The 27865-nt window shown below is 50.8% G+C and overlaps 1 long non-coding RNA gene across 2 annotated transcripts; it reads right to left on the reverse strand.

The window, feature by feature from the left end:
- Nucleotides 1–20212: 20212 nt before the first annotated feature.
- LOC141041702 (uncharacterized) lies at nt 20213–26983 on the reverse strand. Of its 2 annotated transcripts, none has more exons than XR_012202869.1 (2): nt 24512–26983; nt 20213–24396 (listed from the first exon to the last, which is right to left on the reverse strand). It is a non-coding gene; the product is annotated as an uncharacterized lncRNA (long non-coding RNA). The 2 variants fall into 2 exon arrangements; XR_012202870.1 differs by having other exon boundaries at nt 24506–26983.
- Between the last annotated feature and the right edge of the window lie 882 nt (nt 26984–27865).

Consider the following 27865-nt stretch of genomic DNA (forward strand, 5'->3'; position numbering starts at 1 on the left):
GAACTGTTGAGTGGGGACTATAGCTCCCTTCTGGTGCATGCTTCCCTTGTTGGAGCAGCTGCGGTGAGTCGGAAGACGGTGTGGCTGAAGATGCAGAAAACGCATAATGTTAAGAACGACACATCTCTCTGATCTGAAGAAATACCCTAAGAGATCAATAGCAAGGTACGAGAGTGGTCACACGTCTGTTGACTGAAGACTAAATTGGGGTCACACGATTTTATTTTATTTTTGTACAATCCGATCTATGCCGGATGGCTTGATGGCCGTCTTGTGCCTCCCGGCTGACACTGTTCGGAATCTTCCCCGAAGAGCCAGCGACCACCGGCAGAGCAGCCTGCCTCCGTCGTCCGTGGCCCTGACCAAAACCCCGCTCCCCGCCCCACCGCACTTCCGTGGTTGCGCCACCCCCGGGCCAATCCACAAAGACTCACCGTCATCCAAATCCGGCGGCGGCAGTACCTTCAACCCACGAACTCTAAGATAGCCATCTAAGCGCTGCTTCCGCGGCGAACTTGCGCCCCCGCACCCTTACATTAGACACCAGCCAACCGGCAGCCTAGGAGCTCCGCCGGCTCGAGGGGTGCTGCTTCCCATTGGGAATCGATTGGCCCAGAATAAAAATTCAGACAACTGATGCCTAAATAAAGTGATTTGAGATGAGGCTACGACCTATCTGGTGGCCCAGTGAAGTAGGCAGCTCCAGCTGCCTAGTCGATGAGGCTGGCGCGGTTGCGGTGGCTACCGGTGGCAGGGAAGTAGAGATGTCGCGATGGTCGACGGCTACGGGGAAGCAGCGTCGGGGCTCTGGACGGGTCCAAAGTTGGAGCCGCTCCGACGCCATGAACAACGGCGGGGGTGAGTCGGTTCCAGTATGTTTCACGCGACCGTCGTCGAGGCAGCTCCGGCAGCACGAAGTAAGAGGTACACGGCCCAGTGCACGACAGCAAATGGACAGCGTCTCCGGGATTAGAGAGGAGGGCGGCTGTAAATTTGGTGCGGTGGGGGCGCCATGTAGGAGGGGTTGAGGTTTCACGGATCGGGAGAAGGGAACTCCCGGGGAGAAGGTTATTTGGCGCCCATGACGTATGAATGGGGAACTGGGAGGGGGAACCATGTCTTATGGACGCATTTGTCTGAAATGTGGGGGGGGGGGGGATTTACAGTTCTACCCCTGCCTTTAGGCTTCTCGGCTTGGGTCTGTGTACTGAGGGTCGGGGATAGTAGAGTAACTTTGCTTCTCCCAAATAGTGGGCGCGAGCGATTTCGAGCGAGGAGGGCGTGTTTTGAAATATACTGGGCGCGAGCGATTTCGGGCGAGGAGGGCATGTTTTGAAATATAGTGGGCGCGAACGATTTCGGGTGAGGAGGGCGTGTTTTGAAATATAGTGGGCGCGAGCGATTTCGGGCGAGGAGAGCGTGTTTTGAAATAGTGGGCGCGAGCTATTTCGGGCGAGGAGGAGGGTGTTTTGCCGACCATGGTTTATGAATTATTCGGCACATGTCATTTCGGCCGAGGAGAAGGCGCGCTTGGATGAAGTTACGAACCTACCCTCGATGTACAACGGGCCAATTGATGCGTGTCCCACATAGGCCGGTAATTTCGCGTCTCCCATTTATTTGCTCGGGCGAATTCCACTAAGCAGAGGGTGTTTAACGGTTCGTTCAATTTTTGGGAGAACGAGCATCCACGTATACCTTACCAAGTCGATTCGAATCAAATTTTGAAATATTAGCTTGCCACTTCTTTTTTAGATGGAGAGATGATGCTCGGGAGTAATGTGTTTTTACATGCTCGTTGCTAGCGATTTAATATATGACAAATAGTTGACCCACTCAAAAACGGGAATCAAACCCAAAATGAAATATCTCGTTTCAATGAAATAGCTCGCTCACCAGGTCAAAATAGTGAACTAAATCCAAAATTAAACACCTCAATCGGGTAGCATGTTGTACAGTATTATAGTACTCCATAAACATGTTGAGAGTCAAATTAATGAACTTGTTTGATATACGCATATCTCCGTTCATGTGTGGATTGCAGACAACATGTTCTCCAATTTAAATATTTGAATGCAAGTTTATATCGAAACATGGTTCATATCAGTCTTTGATGCATAAAACGCGACCTCCCCCTCTCCTGAACTCTTGCTCTCTTCTCTCTCTCTCTCTCTCCGACAATCTTCAATTCTGTCGCACGCATCCAACACACAAACCTTGTTGGTCCCTCTCCCTCTCTCTCCGTCTCTCTCTCTCTTTGTGTGTGTGGGGGGGGGGGGTCTTTCTAGTTCGCATGCATATATACTCCATCTATAGGTCTCTCTCGCACATTACGTATGATTCTCTAGTCCAAGCTAAATATCTTGGGTGCACTCATTGTACGCACACAAATTCCTTGGCTCGTTGCCCGTAACTCTCTCACGCACCACTCTGTCGTCTCGGAGCTCTTCCCTCCCTCTCTCAAACTCTCCATCTACCTGGGTCACACATGCATATCTCACTCGCACTCGATAGACCCATCTAAAACTTTATCTCTCTCCCTCGTTCTCTTCCATCTAACACACACACACACAATCTCATGCCTAGCCAAGTATGATGGTCTCTCACTCAAATGTAGGCACACGTAGTCCCCCCCTATATGTATATGACTAGCTAATCTTAGTCTCCATCACAAACATGTGCATGGTCTATCTCGATTTCTCTCGGGGCATCTTTCTATCTCGCACGAAACTCCCTCGATCTCCCACCCATATCCCTGACGATCTCGAGGGGATCTCTCTATCACAAACACACCCTCTCTCCCTCCCCATGCGTCCATGTTCTCCATGTGTCCCTCGCGACCTTTGTTCCTTGTTGGCCAGACCTCTATTGGACATGTGCTCTAGGGGTGTCTCTCTCCGTTGCAAACAATCATGCACTAGCTATCTTCGTGTATCTCCTCACCTCGCTTTTCTATCTCGGAGATGCATGCGTGATATGTTTGCATAAGAAACGAAAAAACACACACTCTATCTAATTTATCGTTTGTTGTCCCTTTCTCTTTCACACGCATACTCGTTTTGCACACTCACTCATTCTCCTTCACACGCACTTGATCTCTCTCGAATTAGGCACTCTCTTCGGTCCATAGCATATAGATTTATTGAGAAGTCAAACATCACAAAGTTTGACTGCACGTGGAGAAAAACATTTACATCTAGAACGGCAAACATATACCATTAGATTCATCATGAGATGAGTTTCATATGATGTATCTTTGGTATTGTAGATATAAATAACATCTGCGTAAACCTGATCAATGTTTCCAAAGTTCGACTTCTAAAAAAATTTACATGCACTGCATTATCGAGCGGATGGAATATCTCTTTCCCCCTCTCAACTATCTGACGCATCACTCAGCCTTATTGGGGCTCCTCTATCTCTCTCAAACTTTATATCTCCCTGGTTCACACATACACATGTCTCGCTCGCACTACATATAGACCCATCCAACACTCTCCGCCCTTGTTCTCTCTCTATGTGACACGCACCCCCTAAGTACCATAATCCCTCACTCCATCATAGGCGCACGCACTCCCCCCTAAGTATGATTATCTCTCACTAGCCATCAGGAACACACGTATTGTCTCCTTCCATCCATACGTCTATATCGATATCTCTCGAGGTATCTTCTATCATGCACACACCTTGTCACTCGATCTCCCACCCATGTAGTCCCATCACGATCTCCACGGGATCTCTCTATCACAAACATACACTCTCTCCTCCCCATGTCTGCATTTTCTCCGTACGTCTGTCTCGACCTCTCTCCCTTGCTTGTCAGACCCCTATTGGCCACGTGCTAGGGGTCTTTCTCTCTCGGTTGCAAATAACCACACACTGTCTCCTCACCTTGCTTCCGTTGTCGAAGATGCATGTGTGATATATTTGCATAAGACACACACGCCTTTTCTCTACTTTTATCGTGTGTTGTCCATGTCTCTTTCACACACGCACACACACTTTTTTCACTCACTCTTTCTATTTCACACACACACTCTCTCTCACTCTCTCTCTCTAGTTAGGGACTCTCTCACATCCATAAGCATATGGATGTTTTGAAAAGTCACCTCGGAAAAGTTTGACTAGGTATATGTGGAGAAAAACATTTACATCTGGAACGATCATTAGATTCATCACAACATGTACTTACTTCATTGTCGGGGGAAACGACACCTACGGGATCAAGTAGAATCCCTTTTGCTACGGTTGGCGGGCGCGGGGCTGTGGAAAGAGCGGGATTAGAAGATCAACGCAGGGGGATTATCCAGGTTCGGGCCGCAAGTGATGCGTAATACCCTACTCCTGCTGGTTTATGTTTATCTGGTGTTCTTGGACTAGCTACAAAGCGTGCAGGATTCAAAAAGTCCGAATCCTTCCTCAGTACGCCGCGGGCCTCCTTTTATAGTCAAAAGGGGCTGCCACAATGGCACACATGAGGTGGAAAGTTGTACAGTAGTCAAGTCTATCTCCTGGCACCGTAGGACAAACGCATTTAATGCGTTGCCGACGTGTCCTTCATGCTTTATCGGGGACGGAAAGGAAGCTCGTCCCAGCTGTCGCTGCCTCGCTTGGCTTCGACGCGCGTCCGAGCTGACGAGGCGTGTAGTGCCACACTGGATGGTTGGCTGCTGAATTGGTGCGGTGGCAGAGTCTTCACGAAGATCTGCATGCCACCACGCAGGTGCTTGCTGAGTTGGCCTGGAGGCCGCACATCGCCACGCAGGTGCTCGCCTAGTTGGTGGGCTGGCAGCTGTGTGGAAATAGCGGCGGAGTCTTGCCTGGTGGGGGCCTGGCTGTGGCCCCGCGGATGTCTTTGGCGAGAGTCTTGCCAGGGCCCCGGCAAGGGTCTTGCCGCGGCGTCGTGGGCGTCCCCGGCAAGGGTTTTGCCGGGGGGTCTCGTCGGTATCCTTGGCAAGGATCTTGCCGAGGATCTTCGTCTTCTGATTCTCATCTAATCTTGCATGTTCATGGTCTCCACAAAGATCTGCATGCACCACGGAGGCGCCTCCCGAGCTTTGGTTCCAATGTGGTTGAGGGCGTCGGAACTCTTAGGCTCAGGGGTGGCAGCCCTTCTGGCATTGGGCAAGTTGCCCCGGCAAGGTTCTTGCTGGGGCTATGGAGGCCGCCCCGACAAGGGCCTTGCCGGGGCTGTGGAGGCCGCCCCGACAAGGGCCTTGCCGGGGGAGTTCATCTCGCCCTTCTGCTCTTCGTGTTTCTGGCTTGGCGTTGCTTTGGTTGTCTTGTGTCTTTGCTTCCTCTGCCCCGCCAACCGTGGCCATGGGCACGGGGCTGCGACTGCCCACGCACAAGTAAAGGGGTACAAAAAGGGACCCCTACTTTTGTACACCGACAGGAGGCCCCGGGCCTGGGCCACATATAAGCGCGGGGCGTTATTGGGCCAAGCCCAGAATGGTGCGTGGGCGCGTGCGCGGTGGAGTTTTTACCGCTGTAACTCCCTCGCCAGTTGCGCTTCCCCATGACCCGTGTTGAATGCACGACGTGGGGGTCGTGCATGACGTGGGGGTCATGCGTGGGGCAGTTGTTGCCCTCATGCGTCACATCGTGGGAAATGGTAAAGAGGCGGCTCGCGCCTTCCGCATAAAAAGGAAAAACTGCAGGCGTGCTGCTCATTTACCCTATGCGCCTCTTCCAATCTTGGAACCGTCGTTCCTCTCTGCTTCCTCATGCGAAAGATTCAAGGCTTTTGCCTCTGCTTGCTGCCGCCGCGCCCCCATTGCTCTTGATCCTTCACCCTCTCCTAGCAGCCATGGCGCCCAAAACCAGCAGGGGCAAGGGAGCGGCCAAGGATGCCGGGGAGAAGGAGGCACCGGAGAGCGAGTTGGCGGTGCGGCGGACGCAGCTCGCCTACTTCCCGTCGACGATCGATGCGATTCACCTCAACAACTTCTTCTTGCCCCTGTGGGGGAGGAAGACGACGGGGCACCCTGCCATGCGCGTTATACCCGCCGATTTCACCCAGGACGGCCCAAATGGTACCCCTTCTTCGTCGATTTCTTCTCTCGTGGCTCTGCCCCCCTTTCTCTGACTTCTTCAACGACATCATGCACACCTACGGCTTCCATCTTCTGGATCTCATGCCGAATGCCGTGGCGTGCATGGCTCTCTTTTCCCACCTCTGCGAGGGCTTTGTCGGGGTGCTCCCCAGCACGGCGCTCTTCCGCCACTACTTCTCCCCTCGCCTCCAGCCAGGGGGCGCCATTTCTGGCTGCATCACCTGGATTCCGAGGACCCAGGAGAAGGGCATGTATCTGGAGGGTGCCCAGAAGGAGAGGTGGGAGGAGTGGCGGAGCCGGTGGTGCTGGATCGAGGAGAAGGACCCTCCGGAGTTCTGTCGGGTTCGTCAGAGCCCGCCGACCCGCCGCAGGGACTGGAGCGACCTCGACGCCAACGACGAGAAGCTCACGGTCACCACCACCAGGATCCATCGCCTCACCATGGCTGGGCTCACCCTCGAGATGATTAGGGCCGACTTCATCCGTCGCCGAATCGCCCCACTGCACAACAAGGGGAGGCCGACTTGGGATTTCAGGAACGCGGCCGACATCATGAGGCTCCGACCTGGCCTGAAGCATAACTTCACGATGATGGGGCACGCCCATTTCTGTCAAAGGCTCTTTCAGCTCGACGTGGATAGCGATGGCAGGGCTGAGAGGCCCAGCAGGACCGCGAAGGCCGGCAAGGCCATCAAGGGGCCCCTATTTGGGTTGCCGGCGGGAGTGGTCCCGCTGAGCAATAACTCTCGCTAGTCCGCCATCATCGCCATGATGCCGGACTTCAACGCGCATGGCCTTGACCCGGCCTGGGCCGAGCCGCCAGCGGAGAAGGTGCAGGAGTTCTTCGACACTTTGTCGGAGAGCTATGTCCGTGACGAGCCGCTGCTCATCCAGGACACCACCAAGGTGGAGCTGGACTACATCGCCGCCAGGGTGGCGGAGGCGGCGCTCGCCAGGGAGGCCGGCAGCGTTGGCGCCGTGGAGGACGAGGCCGACGCGGCCGCGGAGGAGACGGAGCTCGCCTAGTGGGTGGAGTCTGCTGGGGAGGCCAGTGGCGCCAACGTCGAGGCCCCCCTTGTTGAAGACGCGGGCGACGAGTCGTTCGAAGAGGAGGTCGAGGTGAACGACCCCCCGGCCGTGGGGAGGAAGCGCGCCCTGCGTCGGGCCAGCTCTGGTGAGCTGGTCCGGCCCGGCAGGACCACGCAGCGGCAGCCGGCCTAGGAGCAGCTCGTGCGCGAGACGAGGGCGATGAAGGCCGCGGCAGCGAAGAAGGCGACGAAGGCCGCGGTGGCGAAGAGGACAGCGACTACTTCCTCCTCGTCCAAGCGGCATCGGACCCCATCTCCTTCCCCTTCTCCTCTGGACAGCTCCTTGGAGGCCGAGTTCGACCTCAGATCTTTTAGCCCGGCGAGGAATAGGAAGCTAGTGGGGGAGGAGGTGGAGGAAGAGTAAGTATTTCGCCCCCACATCATCTCCTGACTTTAATCCTATGTTATCCTCCTTTGATTCGATGTTATCTTCACAGGGATGTGGAGACGCTGGCCCAGAGGGTGGCGAAGAGGGCCCAGGCCTCAACGGGCGACCAAACCCCTGACGGGTACTTCGCGTACGCTGTTGCAAGTGGAGAGCAGCCCGGACAGCAGCCCCCGGCGTAGCCCCCGCTCCAGCCCCTAGCGTAAGATCATCACTCACTCCTCCACTTACGAACATTGGGGTGTGATCCCTTGATGCTGACCTTGCCGGGTTTGCAGGAGAAGAACAACAGGAGGAGGAGCCGCCGAGGGCCACCCCCAACACGTCGCCCCCCTCGACTACGCCGCCCCAAGGGGCGTCCACGGCAAGGGCATCCACCACCGAGCCCACGCATATGGAGGAGGAGGAGGCGAACTTGGGTGCCGGGGGTTCTGCCCCGGCAACGAATGCTGGCGGGGAGGGCGCCACTTCTTCCCAGCCCGGTGTGGGTAAGTCATTTGCTTTTTGTCCCTGTTCTTTCTTCTCCTTTTTGAACCTTGGCCTTTCCCCTGTCTTATTCTCCTTCTTGGTAACCAGACCCTTCCTCGGCGGACCGGGAGGACATTGACACCGTCATCGAGGAGGTCGCCAGGGATGCCGAGGCCGAGGCCGCCAAGATCGCCGCCGAGGAGGCCACCAAGACCGCCGCTGAGGATGCCGGTAAGGGGCCTGCCGGGGAGGCCGGCAAGGCCGCTGCCGAGGAGGCCGGTAAGGGGACTGCCGGCGAGGACGGCAAGGCCGCTGCCGAGGAGGGAGTGGTTGAGGACCAACCTTCCTCCTCTGCCGCCTCTGGCTCGGGAAAGTACCTGAAGGTGGGCGACGACCTGTTCATCCACCTCCCAGGAACAGCAAGCACCAGGGCACCAACTGAGGGGAAGGTGTTCGACGATGAGGCGCTCGCCTCCGCCAGGCTTCAAGTTGTTGACGAACCGAGCGCCGGCGGTGGTGGTTCCCAAGAGGAGCTGCTGCTTCGAGCCATGAGCGCCAACTTCCAGAAGCTCCAGGCGCTTCACCGTGCCCGCCTGGACAAGGCAAAATCCAGCATGGCGGCAGTGAACAAGGCGGAGGAGGATCTCGAGGAGCGCATCGCCGAGACGCAGGCCTGGTTCCGCCAGGCCCATGATGAACTGAAGGTTGCCCAGGATTTGCTCGCTGAGCGCAAACAGGAGCTCGTCTTGAAATAGGCTGACATTGAGAAGGCCCAGGAGGCGGCGAAGGAATAGGCCGCCAAGGACGAGGCCGCTCGGCACCAGCACCAGGCCGAGCTGAACTCCCAAGAGGAGGACCTTGCCGCTCATGAGGAGGCGCTCGCCACCACACTCCACGACAAGGATGAGGAGGTCGAGAAGCTCGTCGTGCAGCAGACCCAGGAGCTGGAGCAGAGGCACAAGGAGGCACTCAATGCTCAAGCCCTGGTCCATGCCAGCAAGGTGAAGGAGCTGGAGGTGGAGCGGGATGGGCTGAAGAAACAGGTCCTGGTGCTGGCGAAGGAGAAGGAGAAGGACACGATCAACAGTGCTTTGGTGGAGGCGCATGCCGCAGTCCTCGGCAAGTCCGAGCTGCTCTCCAAGGCCAACGACTCCATCAGTGACCTGAAGCTGAAGCTGGAGGGTCTTGAGGGGACGCTTTCGGAGGTCAGGGCCCGGGAAGAGACCCTGACCAAGGACCTGGAGGAGGAGAGGCAGCTGCGAAGGAATGACGCCGCCGAACACAAGGAGTATGTGGAGGGCATAAACCGTTGGGCCAGCCGCCTCGCCGACGTCGCTGGCAGGACCACCACGAAGCTGGCTGCCATGGGGATGCCAAATGTGAGGTACTCCCCGGAGCCGAACGTGAGTCCCAACGCCAAACTGACCCTGTTCTTCGAGGGCGTTCTTGGAGCCCTGGAGCAGCTCCGCTCCAACCGGGCAACTTATCTGGCCAACGAGTCCCGAAGGCTCTGCCGGGGTGCCCTGACCAAGGTGCTCACCAAGGTGGCGTTCTGGAACCTCACCGTCAACTTTGCCAACGCGTTGGAGAGCTTTCCGGAGGAGGCGGACCTCGCGGTGCTCAAGGAGCGTATCAAGCCCATCATCGACTGCGTCGATGGAGTTGAGAGGGTGGAGGGCTAGTGCCGGGACTAGGCACCCTGTTTCTCGCCGCCACTGCGAGTTCAAGAGCAAGACAATTTTATCTTAAGTTAGGACCGCAGCGATTATTTGATGTAATATAACTCTGCAGTACTTCAATATCACGCATGCTATCTTCCCGTTAGATCTTTCTTTGTATGTTTGCACCCTACGCTTGGTGAGATAAGGCTGCCGGCGCGTAAACCCATGCCGGGGTGCTTTGAGGACGGATCCTTAGCAGCCTGCCGGGGGGGTGCTTGCTGCCGGGAAAGCCACCTTGCCGCTGCCAACGCGGTCGCTTGAACTGTCGAGCGGACTAGAAACAGGACAAGAGCGCTGCTAGTAGCGGGTAGGCCACCTTGCCGTTCCTAGCGCGGCTGCATGAACTGTCGAGCGGACTCGAGACAGAGACAAGGGCGTTGCCAATAGCGGAAGGGTCCCATCGCGTGTAGGTTTCCCATACAGGGAATGAGATCTTTCGAGGAAGACAGACTTATATAAATGAAATTAGCCAAAAATTTGCATGACTTAGTTTTTTGGGGCCACGCGGATGGCTGTCGAAGCTGCGGACGGCACTAGAGGGTGGTTGATCGACGTCGCTCTCTCCCTTCGGGCCATCCTCATGAAAGAGTCGCTGCGTCAGCTCCAAAACCAGATTTCCACGGCTTGCGCCCCCTACCTAGAGCGCCAAAGATGTCGGGCGAAACGACACCTACGGGATCACGTAGAATCCCTTTTGCTACGGTTGGCGGGTGCGGGGCTATTGAAAGAGCGGGATTAGAAGATCAATGCAGGGGGATTATCCAGGTTCGGGCCGCAAGTGATGCGTAATACCCTACTCCTGCTGGTTTATGTTTATCTGGTGTTCTTGGACTAGCTACAAAGCGTGCAGGGTCCAAAAAGTCCGAATCCTTCCTCAGTACGCCACGGGCCTCCTTTTATAGTCAAAAGGGGCTACCACAGTGGCACACATGAGGTGGAAAGTTGTACAGTAGTCAAATCTATCTCCTGGCACCGTAGGACAAACACATTTAATGCACTGCCGACGTGTCCTTCATGCTTTATCTGGGACGGCAAGGAAGCTCGTCCCAGATGTCGCCGCCTCGCTTGGTTTCGACGCGCGCTGAGCTGACGAGGCGTGTAGTGCCACGCTGGCTGGCTGCTGAGTTGGTGCGGTGGCAGAGTCTTCACGAATATCTGCATGCCACCACGCAGGTGCTTGCTGAGTTGGCCTGGAGGCCGCACGTCGCCACGGAGGTGCTCTCCTAGTTGGTGGGCTGGCAGCTGTGTGGAAACGGCGGCGGAGTCTTGGCTGGTGGGGGCTTGGCTGTGGCCCCGCGGATGTCTTTGGCGAGGGTCTTGCCGGGGCCCCGACAAGGGTCTTGCCGCGGCCCCGGCAAGTGTCTTGCCGCGGTGTCGTGGGCGTCCCCGGCAAGGGTTTTGCCGGGGGGTCTCGTGGGTATCCTTGGCAAGGATCTTGCCGAGGATCTTCGTCTTCTGATTCTCATCTAATCTTGCATGTTCTTGGTCTCCACAAAGATCTGCATGCCACTACGGAGGTGCCTCCCGAGCTTTGGTTCCAATGTGGTTGAGGGCATCGGAACTCTTAGGCTCAGGCGTGGCAGCCCTGCTGGCGTTGGGCAAGTTGCCCCGGCAAGGTTCTTGCCGGGGCTGTGGAGGCCGCCCTTGCCAGGGGAGTTCATCTCGCCCTTCTGCTCTTCGTGTTTCTGGCTCAGCGTTGCTCTGGTCGTCTTGTGTCTTTGCTTCCTCTGCCCCGCCAAGCGTGGCCAGGGGCGTGGGGCTGCGACTGCCCGCGCACAAGTAAAGGGGTACAAAAAGGGACCCCTACTTTTGTACACCGACATTCATACTATCATTTATTTTTGGTATTGTACATATAAGTAATTTCTTTATGAACTTGGTCAAAGTTTCAAAAGTTCGACTTAAAAAAAATGTTGCCACTACATTATCGAACGGGGGAGTAGCTCTTTCTCTCTCTCTGCTATCTCTCACAGGCCTCCCCTCTCATTTGAACTCTCTATACCGACGGATTATATGCTCACCGTGTCAACGTATAGCTCCGTATATTGTTTAGTTGACCGGTCAACTAGTCCGCATGCTGCCTTGTCAGCTCGTGTTCTCTAACTTCGTGTGCTGGCCCATGTGGCCGTGGGTGAAAATAAGTAAACTAGAGGCCCATCTGACACGCGGTGAAGTAAACAAAGTTGAAACCACTTGGGGTAGCACCCCGCACGCTAGTAAATTGAGGGCGCATTGAGGACACACTTCTTCCGCGTGAAGGACGCACTCGCGCACAATTCACCACTTCACGACGGCATGCACAGAAGGACGCACTTGCGCACACCCAGCAGGCCAACACACAACACAGACCAGCACACGTGTACACCGGCGTCGCCGCCGGTTGAGATGGACAGCGAGGCAGCCAACAAGCGGAGGCGGCTCGAGCCAAAACCGCATCCGGCGAGCCTGGATTTCATCAGCAGCCTCCCCGACGACATGCTGCTCGTCATCATCGGCCTCCTCCCCACCAAATCTGCCGTGCAGACCGCCCTGCTCTCCCGGCGGTGGCGCCCCCGCTCGCACCGCGTCCCCCTCAACCTCACCGTCGACAGCTCCCTCTGCGACGGGGATTGCAAACGCATGGCCGCAGTCTCCAAGATCCTTTCATCGCACCCTGGGCCAGCCAGACGCCTTGACATCCACATGTTCAGTACCAACTGCAAGGTCCAAGCCAAGTTCGACGAGTGGTTCTTATCCCCCGCCCTAGATCAGCTCGAGGAGCTCAGCTTTGAAGTTGGACGATGTCGCTCTCTAGCGCCGTCCGCGCTCCGCCTCACGCCAACGCTGCGCCGCGCCAGCTTCAGCTCCTGCTATCTTCCCCAGATTAATGCCACGCCCGCCCTTCTTCTCCCTCAACTCAAGCATCTCGACCTCTTCGACGTTGGCATCTTGAAGCAGGCTATGGAGCACCTGCTCCGTAGCTGTACTACGCTCGAGTACCTTCGTCTTGAGCAGATCCGCGGGTTCATTAGCCTCCACATCGCCTCGACGAGTCTCCGATGGATATTTGTGTCTTGTTGGCCCCGCAACAAGACATCAATTGGGAAGAGATCACTCCAGCTGTTCCATGTTATGGTCATTGAGAATGCGCCTTTCCTTGAGAGATTGCTTGTATCTGATCTAGAAGGTCCAACAAAAGTCCGGGTCATTGACGCGCCGAAATTGACAGTGTTGGTGTACTCGTCTGCCAAATTCTCTGAACTCTTTATTGGATCCATAATCGTTCAGGTACAACACTCATCTTCTTCTCCGTCTTCTTGAAATTCACATTTTTAAATTTCTTCTTGATGTATTTACGACCATCTTCCAGAAAATGATTCCCACAAGCACTACAGGAATCAGCTACTTTGCCGTCTGCCACGGCAGACGACAAAGGCAAGGATGGCGGATGGCAAAGGCCTTTGCCGTCCACCGCGGACGGCAAAAGGCTCCGGCAAAGTACGGATCGGTAAAGAGCTTCTCTGCCGTCTGCTTTTTGAAGCGGACGGCAAAGGGGCCTTTGCTATCAGCGTGTGGCACCCCGGCTCAGAGAAAACTGGAACGCCCCGTATTCCAGCCCAGAGATTGAGGAGAAGTCTTCTGGAATACGGCACTACTTAGCATAGAACAAACCAGCTTTCTATTATATCACGAATATGAATACAAGGTCTCCGATATTACAATGAATAACATCGGCACGGCGACACTATGCCATCCTCAGTTGCTCTATGCAAGCAGCAGAACAACTCGAAGCAGCGGAATAACTCTAGCAGCGGAACAACGACGACGGTGGTGAACTCCAATCCGCAGGGACTCTGGCTGGAACGCTTATCCTAGCTCGCAAACAAAGAATCCATGGCAAACAAGCATGCAATCCAGGCACGAACTGCAAGCTGGCATGACACGCCAGGTCAGTACATTGAATGTACTTGCAAGCTTACAATTAACCAGAAGCATTCAAGACAAACAACAGCATGGCAATTACAGGTTAAGCAGGAATTAACATGAGATCCTCATAACAACATGACCTGAACAACATGACACCCAAAGTAATACTCCCAAAATAATACCAGGTACCATCATGAAAATAATCATAATAGCCACTAAAAATCCAAAGGCAACATGAACACGATACAGCTAGAACAACATGAGCATAGCATGAGCATATGAGTCTGACGATACTAGCATGCAACATGATGACACTATATGCATTATTTATTTTGCTCGGGTTACTACGTAACCATCACATGCCTCACTTACCAACCTCGGACATCACACGATTATCTCAGGATCAAATCAAGCTTGGTATAAACAATACCGTAGTAATCATTAAATGACCACAAGGAGCTCGATATTTACCCATGATTCTCGCACAACATCGCGAATATACAATAACTCGGTATCCTCGATACCACCGTGATCCTTCCGGCGATCACAACCACGACCAACACTTGGTCTCAAACCGTGATCCTTACGTGTTGAACTCCAACAATTTTAAATTTATGCCACTGTTGGGGAACGTAGCAATAATTCAAAATTTTCCTACGTGTCACCAAGATCAATCTAGGAGATGCTAGCAATGAGAGAGAAGGAGTGCATCTTCATACCCTTGAAGATCGCTAAGCGGAAGCGTTACAAGAACGCGGTGGATGGAGTCGTACTCGCAGTGATTCAAATCGCGGAAGATCCGATCTAGCGCCGAACGGACGGTGCCTCCACGTTCAACACACGTACAGCCCGGGGACGTCTCCTCCTTCTTGATCCAGCAAGGGGAGAGGAGAGGTTGAGGGAGAACTCCAGCAGCACGACGGCGTGGTGGCAATGGAGCTCGTGGTTCTCCGGCAGAGCTTCGCTAAGCACTACGGAGGAGGAGGAGGAGGTGTATGAGGAGGGAGGGCTGCGCCAGGGAAGAGGTGCGGCTGCCCTCCCACCTCTCCACTATATATAGGGGCAAGGGAGAGGGGGGCCGGCCCCTTAGATCCCGTCTGGTGGGTGGGGCGGCGGCCAGGGAGGGTGGCTTGCCCCCCAAGTCAAGGGGGGCGCCCCCTCCAGGGTTTCCCCAAACCCTAGGCGCATGGGCCCTAGGGGGAGGTTGGTGCCCAGCCGACTTAGGGGCTGGTTCCCTTCCACCTACAGCCCATAAGGCCCTTCGGGGCAGGTGGACCCTCCCGGTGGACCCCTGGAACCCCTTCGGTGGCCCCGGTACAATACCGGCATACCCCGAATACTTCCGGTGACCGTATGATGACTTCCCATATATAAATCTTTACCTCCGGACAATTCCGGAACTCCTCGTGACGTCCGGGATCCTATCCGGGACTCCGAACAACCTTCGGTAACCACATACTATTTCCCATAACAACTCTAGCGTCACCGAACCTTAAGTGTGTAGACCCTACGGGTTCGGGAACCATGCAGACATGACCGAGACATCTCTCCGGCCAATAACCAATAGCGGGATCTGGTACCCATATTGGCTCCCACATGTTCCACGATGATCTCGTCGGATGAACCACGATGTCGGGGATTCAATCAATCCCGTATACAATTCCCTTTGTCAATCGGTATGTTACTTGCCCGAGATTCGATCGTCGGTATCCCAATACCTCGTTCAATGTCGTTACCGGCAAATCACTTTACTCGTTCCGTAATGCATGATCTCGTGGCTAACTCCTTAGTCACATTGAGCTCATTATGATGATGCATTACCGAGTGGGCCCAGAGATACCTCTCCGTCATACGGAGTGACAAATCCCAGTCTCGATTCATGCCAACCCAACAGACACTTTCGGAGATACCCGTAGTGCACCTTTATAGCCACCCAGTTACGTTGTGACGTTTGGTACACCCAAAGCATTCCTACGGTATCCGGGAGTTGCACAATCTCATGGTCTAAGGAAACGATACTTGACATTAGAAAAGCTCTTAGCAAATGAACTACACGATCTTGTGCTATGCTTAGGATTGGGTCTTGTCCATCACATCATTCTCCTAATGATGTGATCCCGTTATCAATGACATCCAATGTCCATGGCCAGGAAACCATAACCATCTATTGATCAACGAGCTAGTCAACTAGAGGCTTACTAGGGACATGTTGTGGTCTATGTATTCACACATGTATTACGGTTTCCAGTTAATACAATTATAGCATGAACAATAGACAATTATCATGAACAAGGAAATACAATAATAACCATTTTATTATTGCCTCTAGGGCATATTTCCAACAGTCTCCCACTTGCACTAGAGTCAATAATCTAGTTCACATCACTATGTGATTGTAATGAATCCAACACCCATGGGGTTTGTTCATATCTCGCTTGTGAGAGAGGTTACTAGTCAACGGGTCTGAACCTTTCAGATCCGTGTGTGCTTTACAAATCTCTATGTCATCTTGTAGATGCAGCTACCACGCGCTACTTGGAGCTATTCCAAATAACTGCTCTACTATACGAATCCGGTTTACTACTCAGAGTCATCCGGATTAGTGTCAAAGTTTGCATCGACGTAACCCTTTACGATGAACTCTTTTACCACCTCCATAATCGAGAAAATTCCTTAGTCCACTAATTACTAAGGATAAGTTCGGCCGCTGTCATGTGATCCATTCCTGGATCACTCTTGTACCCCTTGACTAATTCATGGCAAGGCACACTTCAGGTGCGGTACACAGCATAGCATACTGTAGAGCCTACGTCTAAAGCATAGGGGACGACCTTCGTCCTTGCTCTCTCTTCTGCCGTGGTCAGGTCTTGAGTCTTACTCAATACTCACACCTTGTAACACAGCCAAGAACTCCTTCTTTGCTGATCTATTTTGAACTCCTTCAAAATCTTGTCACGGTATGTATTCATTTGAAAGTACTATTAAGCGTTTTTGATCTATCCTTATAGATCTTGATTCTCAATGTTCAAGTAGCTTAATTCAGGTTTTGCATTGAAAAACACTTTTCAAATAACCCTGTCTGTTTTCCAGAAATTCTACATCATTTCTGATCAACAAAATGTCAACAACATATACTCATCAGAAATTCTATAGTGCTCCCACTCACTTCTTTGGAAATACAAGTTTCTCATAAACTTTGTATAAACCCAAAATCTTTGATCATCTCATCAAAGCGTACATTCCAACTCCGAGATGCTTACTCCAATCCTTAGAAGGATTGCTGGAGCTTTGCATACTTGTTGCATCTTTCAGGATTGACAAAACCTTCTGGTTGTATCACATACAACCTTTCCTCAAGAAAATCGTCGAGGAAACAATGTTTTGACATCCTATCTGCAAGATTTCATAAATAATGCAGTAACTGCTAATATAATTCCAACAGACTCTTAGCATCGCTACGAGTGAGAAAGTCTCATCGTAGTCAACTCCTTGAACTTGTCGGAAAACATCTTAACGACAAGTCGAGCTTTCTTAATGGTGACACTTACCATCATTGTCCGTCTTCCTTTTAAAATCCATCTGCACCCAACAGCCTTACGACCATCAAGTAGTTCTTCCAAAGTCTATACTTTGTTTTATACATGGATCCTCTCTCGGATTTTATGGCCTCGAGCCATTCGTCGGAATCCGGGCCCACCATCGCTTCTCCATAGCTCGTAGGTTCATTGTTGTCTAGCAACATGACTTCCAAGACAGGATTACGTACCACTCTGAAGTAGCATGCATCCTTGTCGTCCTACGAGGTTTGGTAGTGACTTGATCCGAAGTTTCATGATCACTATCATAAGCTTCCACTTCAATTGGTGTAGGTGCCACAGGAACAACTTCCTGTGCCCTGCTACACAGTAGTTGAAGTCATGGTTCAATAACCTCATCAAGACTCCACCATCCTCCCACTCAATTCTTTCGAGAGAAACTTTTCCTCGAGAAAGGACCTGTTTCTAGAAACAATCACCTTGCTTCCGGATCTGAAATAGGAGGTATACCCAACTGTTTTGGGTATTCTATGAAGATGCATTTATCCGCTTTGGGTTCGAGCTTATCAGCCTGAAACATTTTCACATAAGCGTCGTAGCCCCAAACTTTTAAGAAACGACAGCTTAGGTTTCTCTAAACCATAGTTCATACGGTGTCGTCTCAACGGAATTGCGTTGTGCCCTATTTAAAGTGAATGCGGTTGTCTCTAATGCCTAACCCATAAACGATAGTGTAATTCGAAAAGAGACATCATGGTATGCACCATATCCAATAGGGTGCAGTTATGATGTTCGGACACACCATCACACTATGGTGTTCCAGGCGGTATTAGTTGTGAAACAATTTCCACAATGTCTTAATTGTGTGCCAAACTCGTAACTCAGATATTCATCTCTATGATCATATCATAGACATTTTATCCTCTTGTCACGACGGTCTTCAACTTCACTCTAAAATTACTTGAACCTTTCAATAATTCAGACTTGTGTTTCATCAAGTAAACATACTTAGCATCTACTCAAATCATCTGTGAAGTAAGAGCATAATGATATTCACTGCGTGCCTCAGCACTCATTGGATTGCACACATCAAAATGTATTACTTCCAACAAGTTGCTCTCTTGTTCCATCTCACTGAAACGAGGCCTTTCAGTCATCTTGCCCATGTGGTATGATTTGCATGTCTCAAGTGATTCAAAATCAAGTGAGTCCAAATGATCCATCTGTATGGAGTTTCTTCATGCATATATACCAATAGACATGGTTCGCATGTCTCAATCTTTTCAAAAATGAGTGAGTCCAAAGATCCATCAACATGGAGCTTCTTCATGCGTTTTATACCAATATGACTCAAGTGGCAGTGCCACAAGTATGTGGTACTATCATTACTATCTTATATCTTTTGGCATGAACATGTGTATCACTACTATCGAGATTCAATAAACCATTCATTTTAGGTGCAAGACCATTGAAGGTATTATTCAAATAGACAGAGTAACCATTATTCTCCTTAAATGAATAACTATTGCGATAAACATAATCCAATCATGTCTATGCTCAACGCAAACACCAAATAACAATTATTTAGGTTTAACACCAATCTCGATGGTAGAGGGAGCATGCGATGCTTGATCACATCAACCTTGGAAACACTTCCAACACATATCGTCATCTCACCTTTAGTTAGTCTCCATTTATTCCGTAGCTTTTTATTTCGAGTTACCAACACTTAGCAACCGAACCGGTATCTAATACCCTGGTGCTACTAGGAGTACTAGTAAAGTACACATTAATATAATGTATATCCAATATACTTCTGTCAACCTGACCAGCCTTCTCATCTACCAAGTATCTAGGGTAGTTATGCTTCAGTGACCGTTCCCCTCATTACAGAAGCACTTAGTCTCGGGTTTGGGTTCTACCTTGGTTTTCTTCACTAGAGCAGCAACTGATTTGCCGTTTCGTGAAGTATCCCTTCTTGCCCTTGCCCTTGTTGAAACTAGTGGTTTTACTAACCATCAACAATTGATGCTCCTACTTGATTTCTACTTTCGCGGTGTCAAACATCGCGAATAGCTCAAGGATCATCATATCTATCCCTGATATGTTATAGTTCATCACGAAGCTCTAGTAGCTTGGTGGCAGTGACTTTGGAGAACCATCACTATCTCATCTGGAAGACAACTCCCACTCGATTCAACCGATTGTACTCGATTCAACCGATTGTAGTACTCAGACAATCCGAGCACATGCTCAACGATTGAGCTTTTCTCCCTTAGTTTGCAGGCTTAAGAAACTTGTCGGAGGTCTCACACCTCTTGACGTGGGCACGAGCCTAAAATCCCAATTTCAGTTCTTGGAACATCTCATATGTTCCGCGACGTTTCAAAATGTCTTCGATGCCTCAATTCTAAACCGTTTAACATTACGCACTGAACTATCACATAGTCATCAAAACGTGTATGTCAGATGTTCGCAACATCCACAAACGATGCTCGAGGTTCAGCACACCGAGCGGTGCATTAAGGACATAAGCCTTCTGTGCAGCAATGAGGACAATCCTCAGTTTACGGACCCAGTCCGCATAATTGCTACTATCAACTTTCAACTAAATTTTCTCTAGGAACATATCTTAGTAGAACTAAAGCGTAAGCTACGACATAATTTGCAAAGACCTTTTGACTATGTTCATGATAATTAAGTTCATCTAATCAAATTATTTAATGAACTCCCACTCAGATAGACATCCCTCTAGTCATCTAAGTGATACATGATCCGAGTCAACTAGGCCGTGTCCGATCATCACGTGAGACGGACTAGTCATCATCGGTGAACATCTCCATGTTGATCGTATCTACTATACGACTCATGTTCGACCTTTCGGTCTCTTGTGTTCCGAGGCCATGTCTGTACATGCTAGGCTCGTCAAGTCAACCTAAGTGTTTCGCATGTGTAAATCTGGTTTACACCCGTTGTATGCGAACGTTAGAATCTATCACACCCGATCATCACGTGGTGCTTCGAAACAACGAACCTTCGCAACGGTGCACAGTTAGGGGGAACACATCTCTTGAAATTTTAGTGAGGGATCATCTTATTTATGCTACCGTCGTTCTAAATAAATAAGATGTAAACATGACAAACATCACATGCAAATCATAAAGTGACATGATATGGCCAATATCATCTTGCGCCTTTTGATCTCCATCTTCGAGGCGCAGCATGATCACCTTCGTCACCGGCATGACACCATGATCTCCATCATCATGATCTCCATCATCGTGTCTTCATGAAGTTGTCTCGCCAACTATTACTTCTACTACTATGGCTAACGGTTAGCAATAAAGTAAAGTAATTACATGGCGTTTTTCATTGACACGCAGGTCATACAATAAATTAAGACAACTCATATGGCTCCTGCCGGTTGTCATAATCATCGACATGCAAGTCGTGATTCCTATTACAAGAACATGATCAATCTCATACATCACATATATATAATTCATCACATCCTTTTGGCCATGTCACATCACATAGCATACCCTGCAAAAACAAGTTAGACGGCCTCTAATTGTTGTTGCATGTTTTACGTGGCTGCTATGGGTTTCTAGCAAGAACGTTTCTTACCCACGCAAAAGCCACAACGGTGATATGCCAATTTCTATTTACCCTTCATAAGGACCCTCTTCATCGAATCCGATCCGACTAAAGTGGGAGAGACAGACACCCGCTAGCCACCTTATGCATCAAGTGCATGTCAGTCGGTGGAACCTGTCTCACGTAAGAGTACGTGTAAGGTCGGTCCGGGCCGCTTCATCCCACAATGCCTCCGAATCAAGATAAGACTAGTAACGGTAAGCAAATTGAACAAATCATCGCCCACAACTACTTTGTGTTCTACTCGTGCATAGAATCTACGCATAGACCTAGCTCATGATGCCACTGTTGGGGAACGTAGCAATAATTCAAAATTTTCCTACGTGTCACCAAGATCAATCTAGGAGATGCTAGCAACGAGAGTGAAGGAGTGCATCTTCATACCCTTGAAGATCGCTAAGCGGAAGCGTTACAAGAACGCGGTTGATGGAGTCGTACTCGCAGCGATTCAAATCGCGGAAGATCCGATCTAGCGCCGAACGGACGGCGCCTCCGCGTTCAACACACGTACAGCCCGGGGACGCCTCCTCCTTCTTCATTCAGCAAGGGAAGAGGAGAAGTTGAGGGAGAACTCCAGCAACACGACGGCGTGGTGGTAATGGAGCTCGTGGTTCTCCGGCAGAGCTTCGCTAAGCACTACGGAGGAGGAGGAGGTGTATGAGGAGGGAGGGCCGCGCCAGGGAAGAGGTGCGGCTGCCCTCCCACCCCTCCACTATATATAGGGGCAAGGGAGAGGGGGCCGGCCCCTTAGATCCCATCTGGTGGGAGGGGCGGCGGCCAGGGAGGGTGGCTTGCCCCCCAAGTCAAGGGGGGCGCCCCCTCCAGGGTTTCCCCAAACCCTAGGCGCATGGGCCCTAGAGGGAGGTTGGTGCCCAGCCCACTTAGGGGCTGGTTCCCTTCCACCTACAGCCCATAAGGCCCTCCGGGGCAGGTGGACCCTCCCGGTGGACCCCCGGAACCCCTTCGGTGGCCCCGGTACAATACCGGCATACCCCGAATACTTCCGGTGACCGTATGATGACTTCCCATATATAAATCTTTACCTCCGGACCATTCCGGAACTCCTTGTGACGTCCGGGATCCTATCCGGGACTCCGAACAACCTTCAGTAACCACATACTATTTCCCATAACAACTCTAGCGTCACCGAACCTTAAGTGTGTAGACCCTACGGGTTCGGGACCATGCAGACATGACCGAGACATCTCTCCGGCCAATAACCAATAGCGGGATCTGGATACCCATATTGGCTCCCACATGTTCCACGATGATCTCATCGGATGAACCACGATGTCGGGGATTCAATCAATCCCGTATACAATTCCCTTTGTCAATCGGTATGTTACTTGCCCGAGATTCGATCGTCGGTATCCCAATACCTCGTTTAATCTCGTTACCGGCAAGTCACTTTACTCGTTCCGTAATGCATGATCCCGTGGCTAACTCCTTAGTCACATTGAGCTCATTATGATGATGCATTACCGAGTGGGCCCAGAGATACCTCTCCATCATACGGAGTGACAAATCCCAGTCTCGATTCGTGCCAACCCAACAGACACTTTCGGAGATACCTGTAGTGCACCTTTATAGCCACCCAGTTACGTTGTGACGTTTGGTACACCCAAAGCATTCCTACGGTATCCGGGAGTTGCACAATCTCATGGTCTAAGGAAACGATACTTGACATTAGAAAAGCTCTTAGCAAACGAACTACACAATCTTGTGCTATGCTTAGGATTGGGTCTTGTCCATCACATCATTCTCCTAATGATGTGATCCCGTTATCAATGACATCCAATGTCCATGGTCAGGAAACCATAACCATCTATTGATCAATGAGCTAGTAACTAGAGGCTTACTAGGGACATGTTGTGGTCTATGTATTCACACATGTATTATGGTTTCCAGTTAATACAATTATAGCATGAACAATAGACAATTATCATGAACAAGGAAATACAATAATAACCATTTTATTATTGCCTCTAGGGCATATTTCCAACAATATTTACCCATGATTCTCGCACAACATCGCGAATATACAATAACTCGGTATCCTCAATACCACCGTGATCCTTCCGGCGATCACAACCACGACCAACACTTGGTCTCAAACCGTGATCCTTACGGCGATCACAACCACGACCAATATTTGGCCCGTGATCCTTACGGCGATCACAACCAACTTATCTCATCATCAAACCGGGGTTGTTATTAATCAAGTTATTATTAATACTGTTGACTCACGGTGGGACCGACACGAACTGGGCCCTTATCCGCGGGCACGGCTATCGATAGATTTAATATACACTCTGCAGAGGTTAGCACACTGTACCCACACCACGGAACCCATGGCCTCGCACTCCCATTTGGGTAGACCAACGGCGTTTCGACAAAACCGATCTACTGCCATGACATTCTCCCGGCCACTCCGACCAAATCCCCAACGGGCTAGTCCTGGGTGGCCCCGTGTCTACCAAAGACACCCCGACCACCGTCGTGGTCAAAACACTCCCTCTCGGGGACTGGATCCATAAAACTAAAAACAATGAGCACACAAGGTTATGTCTGCCTACCTGATCAGGGTAAGCACGCCCATAACCTTCCCTCGTGGGAGGCACCGGCGAGATGCATGACAATAGACCCAGTTAGGACCTTACCCATACGGTAAGCGTGGTTGCACTGGTCAGTTTCGATCTGGCGACACCATGACTCAGCCAACAGTTGTTCAAGTTCAATTAAATCCGGTTAACTTGAATGCAATATGCTGAGCCATGATAAAGTAACATGATGCATTTACAATGCATGAGCATGATATCAACATAATCATGAGGGTACAACATAACTATCCACCATATCAACAATGAATCATATCCAACTGAACATGGCATAATGACGAGCATAAATATTACAAGTGCAACACTACTCATAACATAACATGACCACTAGCATCAACAATAAATACCATGCAAGAACATATCAACAGTGCTATCATGCAAGCATTTAACCAACTGGATGCAATAGAACATGTATAAGAACAGTACTCGGGACAGATAGCTGTCATGCACCGAAGACCATCACCAACATCAACATGTACTACTAGCAAGCATAAGCATATGAAGGAACACTAGCAACTAGCAGGGCATGACAACTAGGTGCATGACAACATAGCAAGAAAGTAAGCACTAACCCAAAAGCATTACCGAAGCAACGATAACCATCTTTTAAACAAGCAAACATTTATTCAATATTCAAGTTGAAAACCATGGCTACTGCATGACTATCATGCAAGTGGGTATTGTGGCTTGCCTGGGGATGAAGAAGGCACCGGGGAGAAGTGCGGTGAAGCCGCGGAAAGACTTGCCGGAAACAGTTCTCTCTCGGAGGGGCTGTTTACGTGCAAGGGCAAAAAGGTCATTTTCACAGTGTCAAACCATAGTGAAAATGAAACCAACAGAACGGGCTCTACGAAACGAAGAAGTGGGCTTTGGATTCACCTCATTTGGAGTTGTGGTTAAAAAGATATGAGGGGTTGAAGTTCAAGGACTAATCTGTAAAGATTTCTCCACAAACAGGCCCCTGAGGTGAAAAACAGAAAACGTATTACAGATAATACGCTTACAGAACTGGAAAACGCATTCATGTCTTAAGAAGGATCGGAATACGCTTTCAGTAAAGGAAAACGTACTCTAACCTGAAGCAGTATTGTAATACGCTTTCACCCAAGGAAAACGTACGCCCGGGTTGACGCTTCCACTTAAGTGACGTGGCGGTGGCGGGGCCCGGCTTGAGCAGCTGACAGAGGGGGCCCGCCTTATCCATCTACCTCTCCTCGCGCCTGTCTTCTTCCTCCTCGCTGCCTCCCCGATCAGTGACAGAGGAGCGAGGGAAGGGAAGAGGCCGGCGCCGGCCCGGCCAACTCCGGCCGTCTCCGACCGAGGTGAGGGCACCGGCGGCTGCGGGATACGACGGCGCACCCGTCCAGAGGGTAAAGAGGCGTCGGGGAGGAGTGGAGAGAAGGCAACGGGAGGAGGCAGAGGCGGAGCAGAGGCGCTGCCGGCGACGGGCGCTGGCGATTCCGGCCACCTACGGCCAAGTGGAACACGCCGGCGAGGTCGGGGAAGGACGGCGCTTCCGTTCAGAGGGCAAACGGGCGCCGGGGAGGAGCGGGGCTGCCGCGGCTGGAGGCAACAGAGAGCGCGGCCGGCGGCGGCCGTTCAATGGAGGGGCGGCCACAGGGCCTCCGGCGACAAACTGAGGGATTGAGGAGGTGAGGTGGACTCCGGTGGGTCTCCTGGTGGTGGAACGAGGAGGGGAGGGGCTCGGCATGCCGCCAATTTAGGCGGAGACCCGAGGCGAGGCTTCGGCCATGGGAGGGCAATGGGAGCTCCTCGAGCTCGGGGAAGTGGCTAGGCAAGACTAGAGGAGGGAGGAAGAGGCTGCTAGTGTGCTCGAACGGGGCTGGGGGTGGCTACTTATAGCCGGGGCGAGGGTCACGGGCTCGGGTGCCGCCGCTCGCTCTCGGCCAAGGTTCTGGCGACGCTCAGCGAGCACGGGAGGGCTCGGGAAGGCGACGAGAGAGGGAACGGACGAGGGTCAGGGCTCACGGAGACGAGGGTGAGCTCGTGGACAAGAGGAGAAGAGCCGAACGCCATTAAAGCCTCGGTCGGTTACAGCTCGCCCGTGGGCGCGCGGCGACGAGCGCTGAAGGAGGGGCTGACGGAGGGGGAGAGGGCTCCAGGAGGACGGCGACGACGCGGTGCAGCTGTGGGACATGCTCACGAGCTCGAAGACGCCGAAAGGGAGAAGGGGTCCAGCACAAACAGCCACTGGACGCGCGCACTGCACACAGAGCGCGTGCACAGGCATGCCATTGTCGTGGTCACCATGTGCACTGGCATGTAGTGGGGGAGAGGTACTTGGAAATGTTGTCTAGTGAGTAGTTCATCTAGGGTAGATTTCATCTGAGGTGGTAGATGGGTTAAAAGTGACATGGTTAAAAAGTAATCAAGCTCTGAAGTTTACTGCAGTAAACTTGATCGAGCACTGCTGATCCACAGAGACTTGATTGAGGTCAAAGGAGTTGTCTGGTATGTTTAGGGTAAGAAGTAATTACATCCTGGTAATTTTGAGAAGCATTGGACCACTAATTAATATAGTTGCTTTATGACTAAGTAATCTGGTCCAGAATGAAGATCATGATGATGCTCTCAAATGGAGAAGCCACTTGAGCTGAAATTGGGCAAGGCAGAGTTATTTGGTCTTATGAAGATGCTCAAAAGGTTTCATACCAATTGGATAAACGAAAATGGTACTTCCTTCACAAACATTTCCACCGACCAGAAACTTGCAAAACTTCTAAAGGAATAATGGCTTGATGAAACATGCCCAAAATGGGTGGAGGTAAGTTATATGGATAACATAAGGCCTAGAAAAATTGGCAGCCATAATGGAGCAAGATAACATATACTTGCTTCACAAACTGAAATTTTGGACAGAATCAAAGAATTGAAGATGAGCTCACATGGAGGCATGACATGAGCTCTACTTTGGTGGAGTGCTATGATATGATGATACGAGGGATCATGAAAAATGGCAACTCATTTGGATATTCCTAGCTTGTACTTCCTTCACAACCAGTTCCCTCAGACAAGAACTTTGAAAAATTGCTCAGGAATATTTACTAGGCAAATGAGGTTGCACTTTGGCATGTGGCAATGATATGGACAGGAAAAGGTGTCCAAGGAGTTTGAGGTTAATTGGGGAAAGTAAAATAGCACTTGCTTCACAATGTGCCATTTAGGGCAGAATAGGAAATGCATTATTTGAGCATGATGATAAACATGACAATGAAATATTTTGCTATATTTGAGAAAGATATGACCCAAACAATTTATGAGAATTATTTAGGAATTTTAGGAGTGATGTAAATAAAGGTTGCTTCACAACCTAGGGCAATTTGAGTTATTCCTTTAATAGAAAAGGAATACCCCCAATAAAAAGAATATTGGGATTTGGGCTAGGATGAAAATGACAGGGTCTAGGGAAGGATTTGGGAATGACAAGCCACTTTGGAAGCAAAGAAGAGTTCATCTTCTTCAGTTTCCAGACCACAAGGCCACGGAAAAAGAAAACTCAAGCAAAAACCTCAGAAAAACAAAAGAAAAAAAAGAAAGGGCCAAAAATCAGGCTGTCACACAGCGGCTGACGGCAAAGAAAGCCGATGGCAATAAATGTGCTGTTAGTCCGTTAGGCGGCTAACGGAAGCCTTTGCCGTCCGCCGCTGACGGCAAAGAGCATCCGACCTTTGCCGTCCGCCGCTGTAGGCAAACTGACCAAATGGGTCAGCTCCCAGGGAGCAGAAGTGGCCGCCGCGTGGCTTCTTTGCCGTCCGCGGCAGACGGCAAAGGAGCCTTTGCCATCAGCGGCTGACGGCAAAGGTGCCTCTTTTTTCTATTTTTTTAAATCCAGCAATTTTCACAGCAAATATATGACATATATATATATATATATATATTTCACAGGGCTATTTAACAGCAAACATATGACATATCCAGCACATAAGTTTCATCGTGCATACATATATAGTTCCATCCATTCATACATAGCAAGTTGCACATACACATTGTTCCATCCATTCATACATAGCAAGTTGCACATACACATTGGTCCATCCATACATATTACAATGCAAAGTTTCATCAAGATAGCAAGTTCCATCATAGAAAGCTAGAAGAATACTAGAGGAGAATGAAAGAAAAAACAAGCACTCCATCATAGCAAGCTAGCTTCCGTGAAGTGAATGAAATCTGCAAAATGGCAAATAAGAAAGTTAGAAAAAGGTGACTAGAAGAAGAAGTATATGCCATTTATGAGCTAACTTAGGTGAAATGGATCATTTATGAGCTAACTTAGTTGAAATGGATCGTTTCTGAGCTAACCTAGGTGAAATAGATCGTTTATGAGCTAGCTTAGGTATAATGCATCATTTTAGAGCTAACCTAGGTAAGATGGGTCATTTTGGAGCTAACCTAGGTGAGATGGATCT

Source organism: Aegilops tauschii, chromosome 2 (assembly GCF_002575655.3).
Source record: "Aegilops tauschii subsp. strangulata cultivar AL8/78 chromosome 2, Aet v6.0, whole genome shotgun sequence".
Classification (NCBI taxonomy): domain Eukaryota; kingdom Viridiplantae; phylum Streptophyta; class Magnoliopsida; order Poales; family Poaceae; genus Aegilops; species Aegilops tauschii.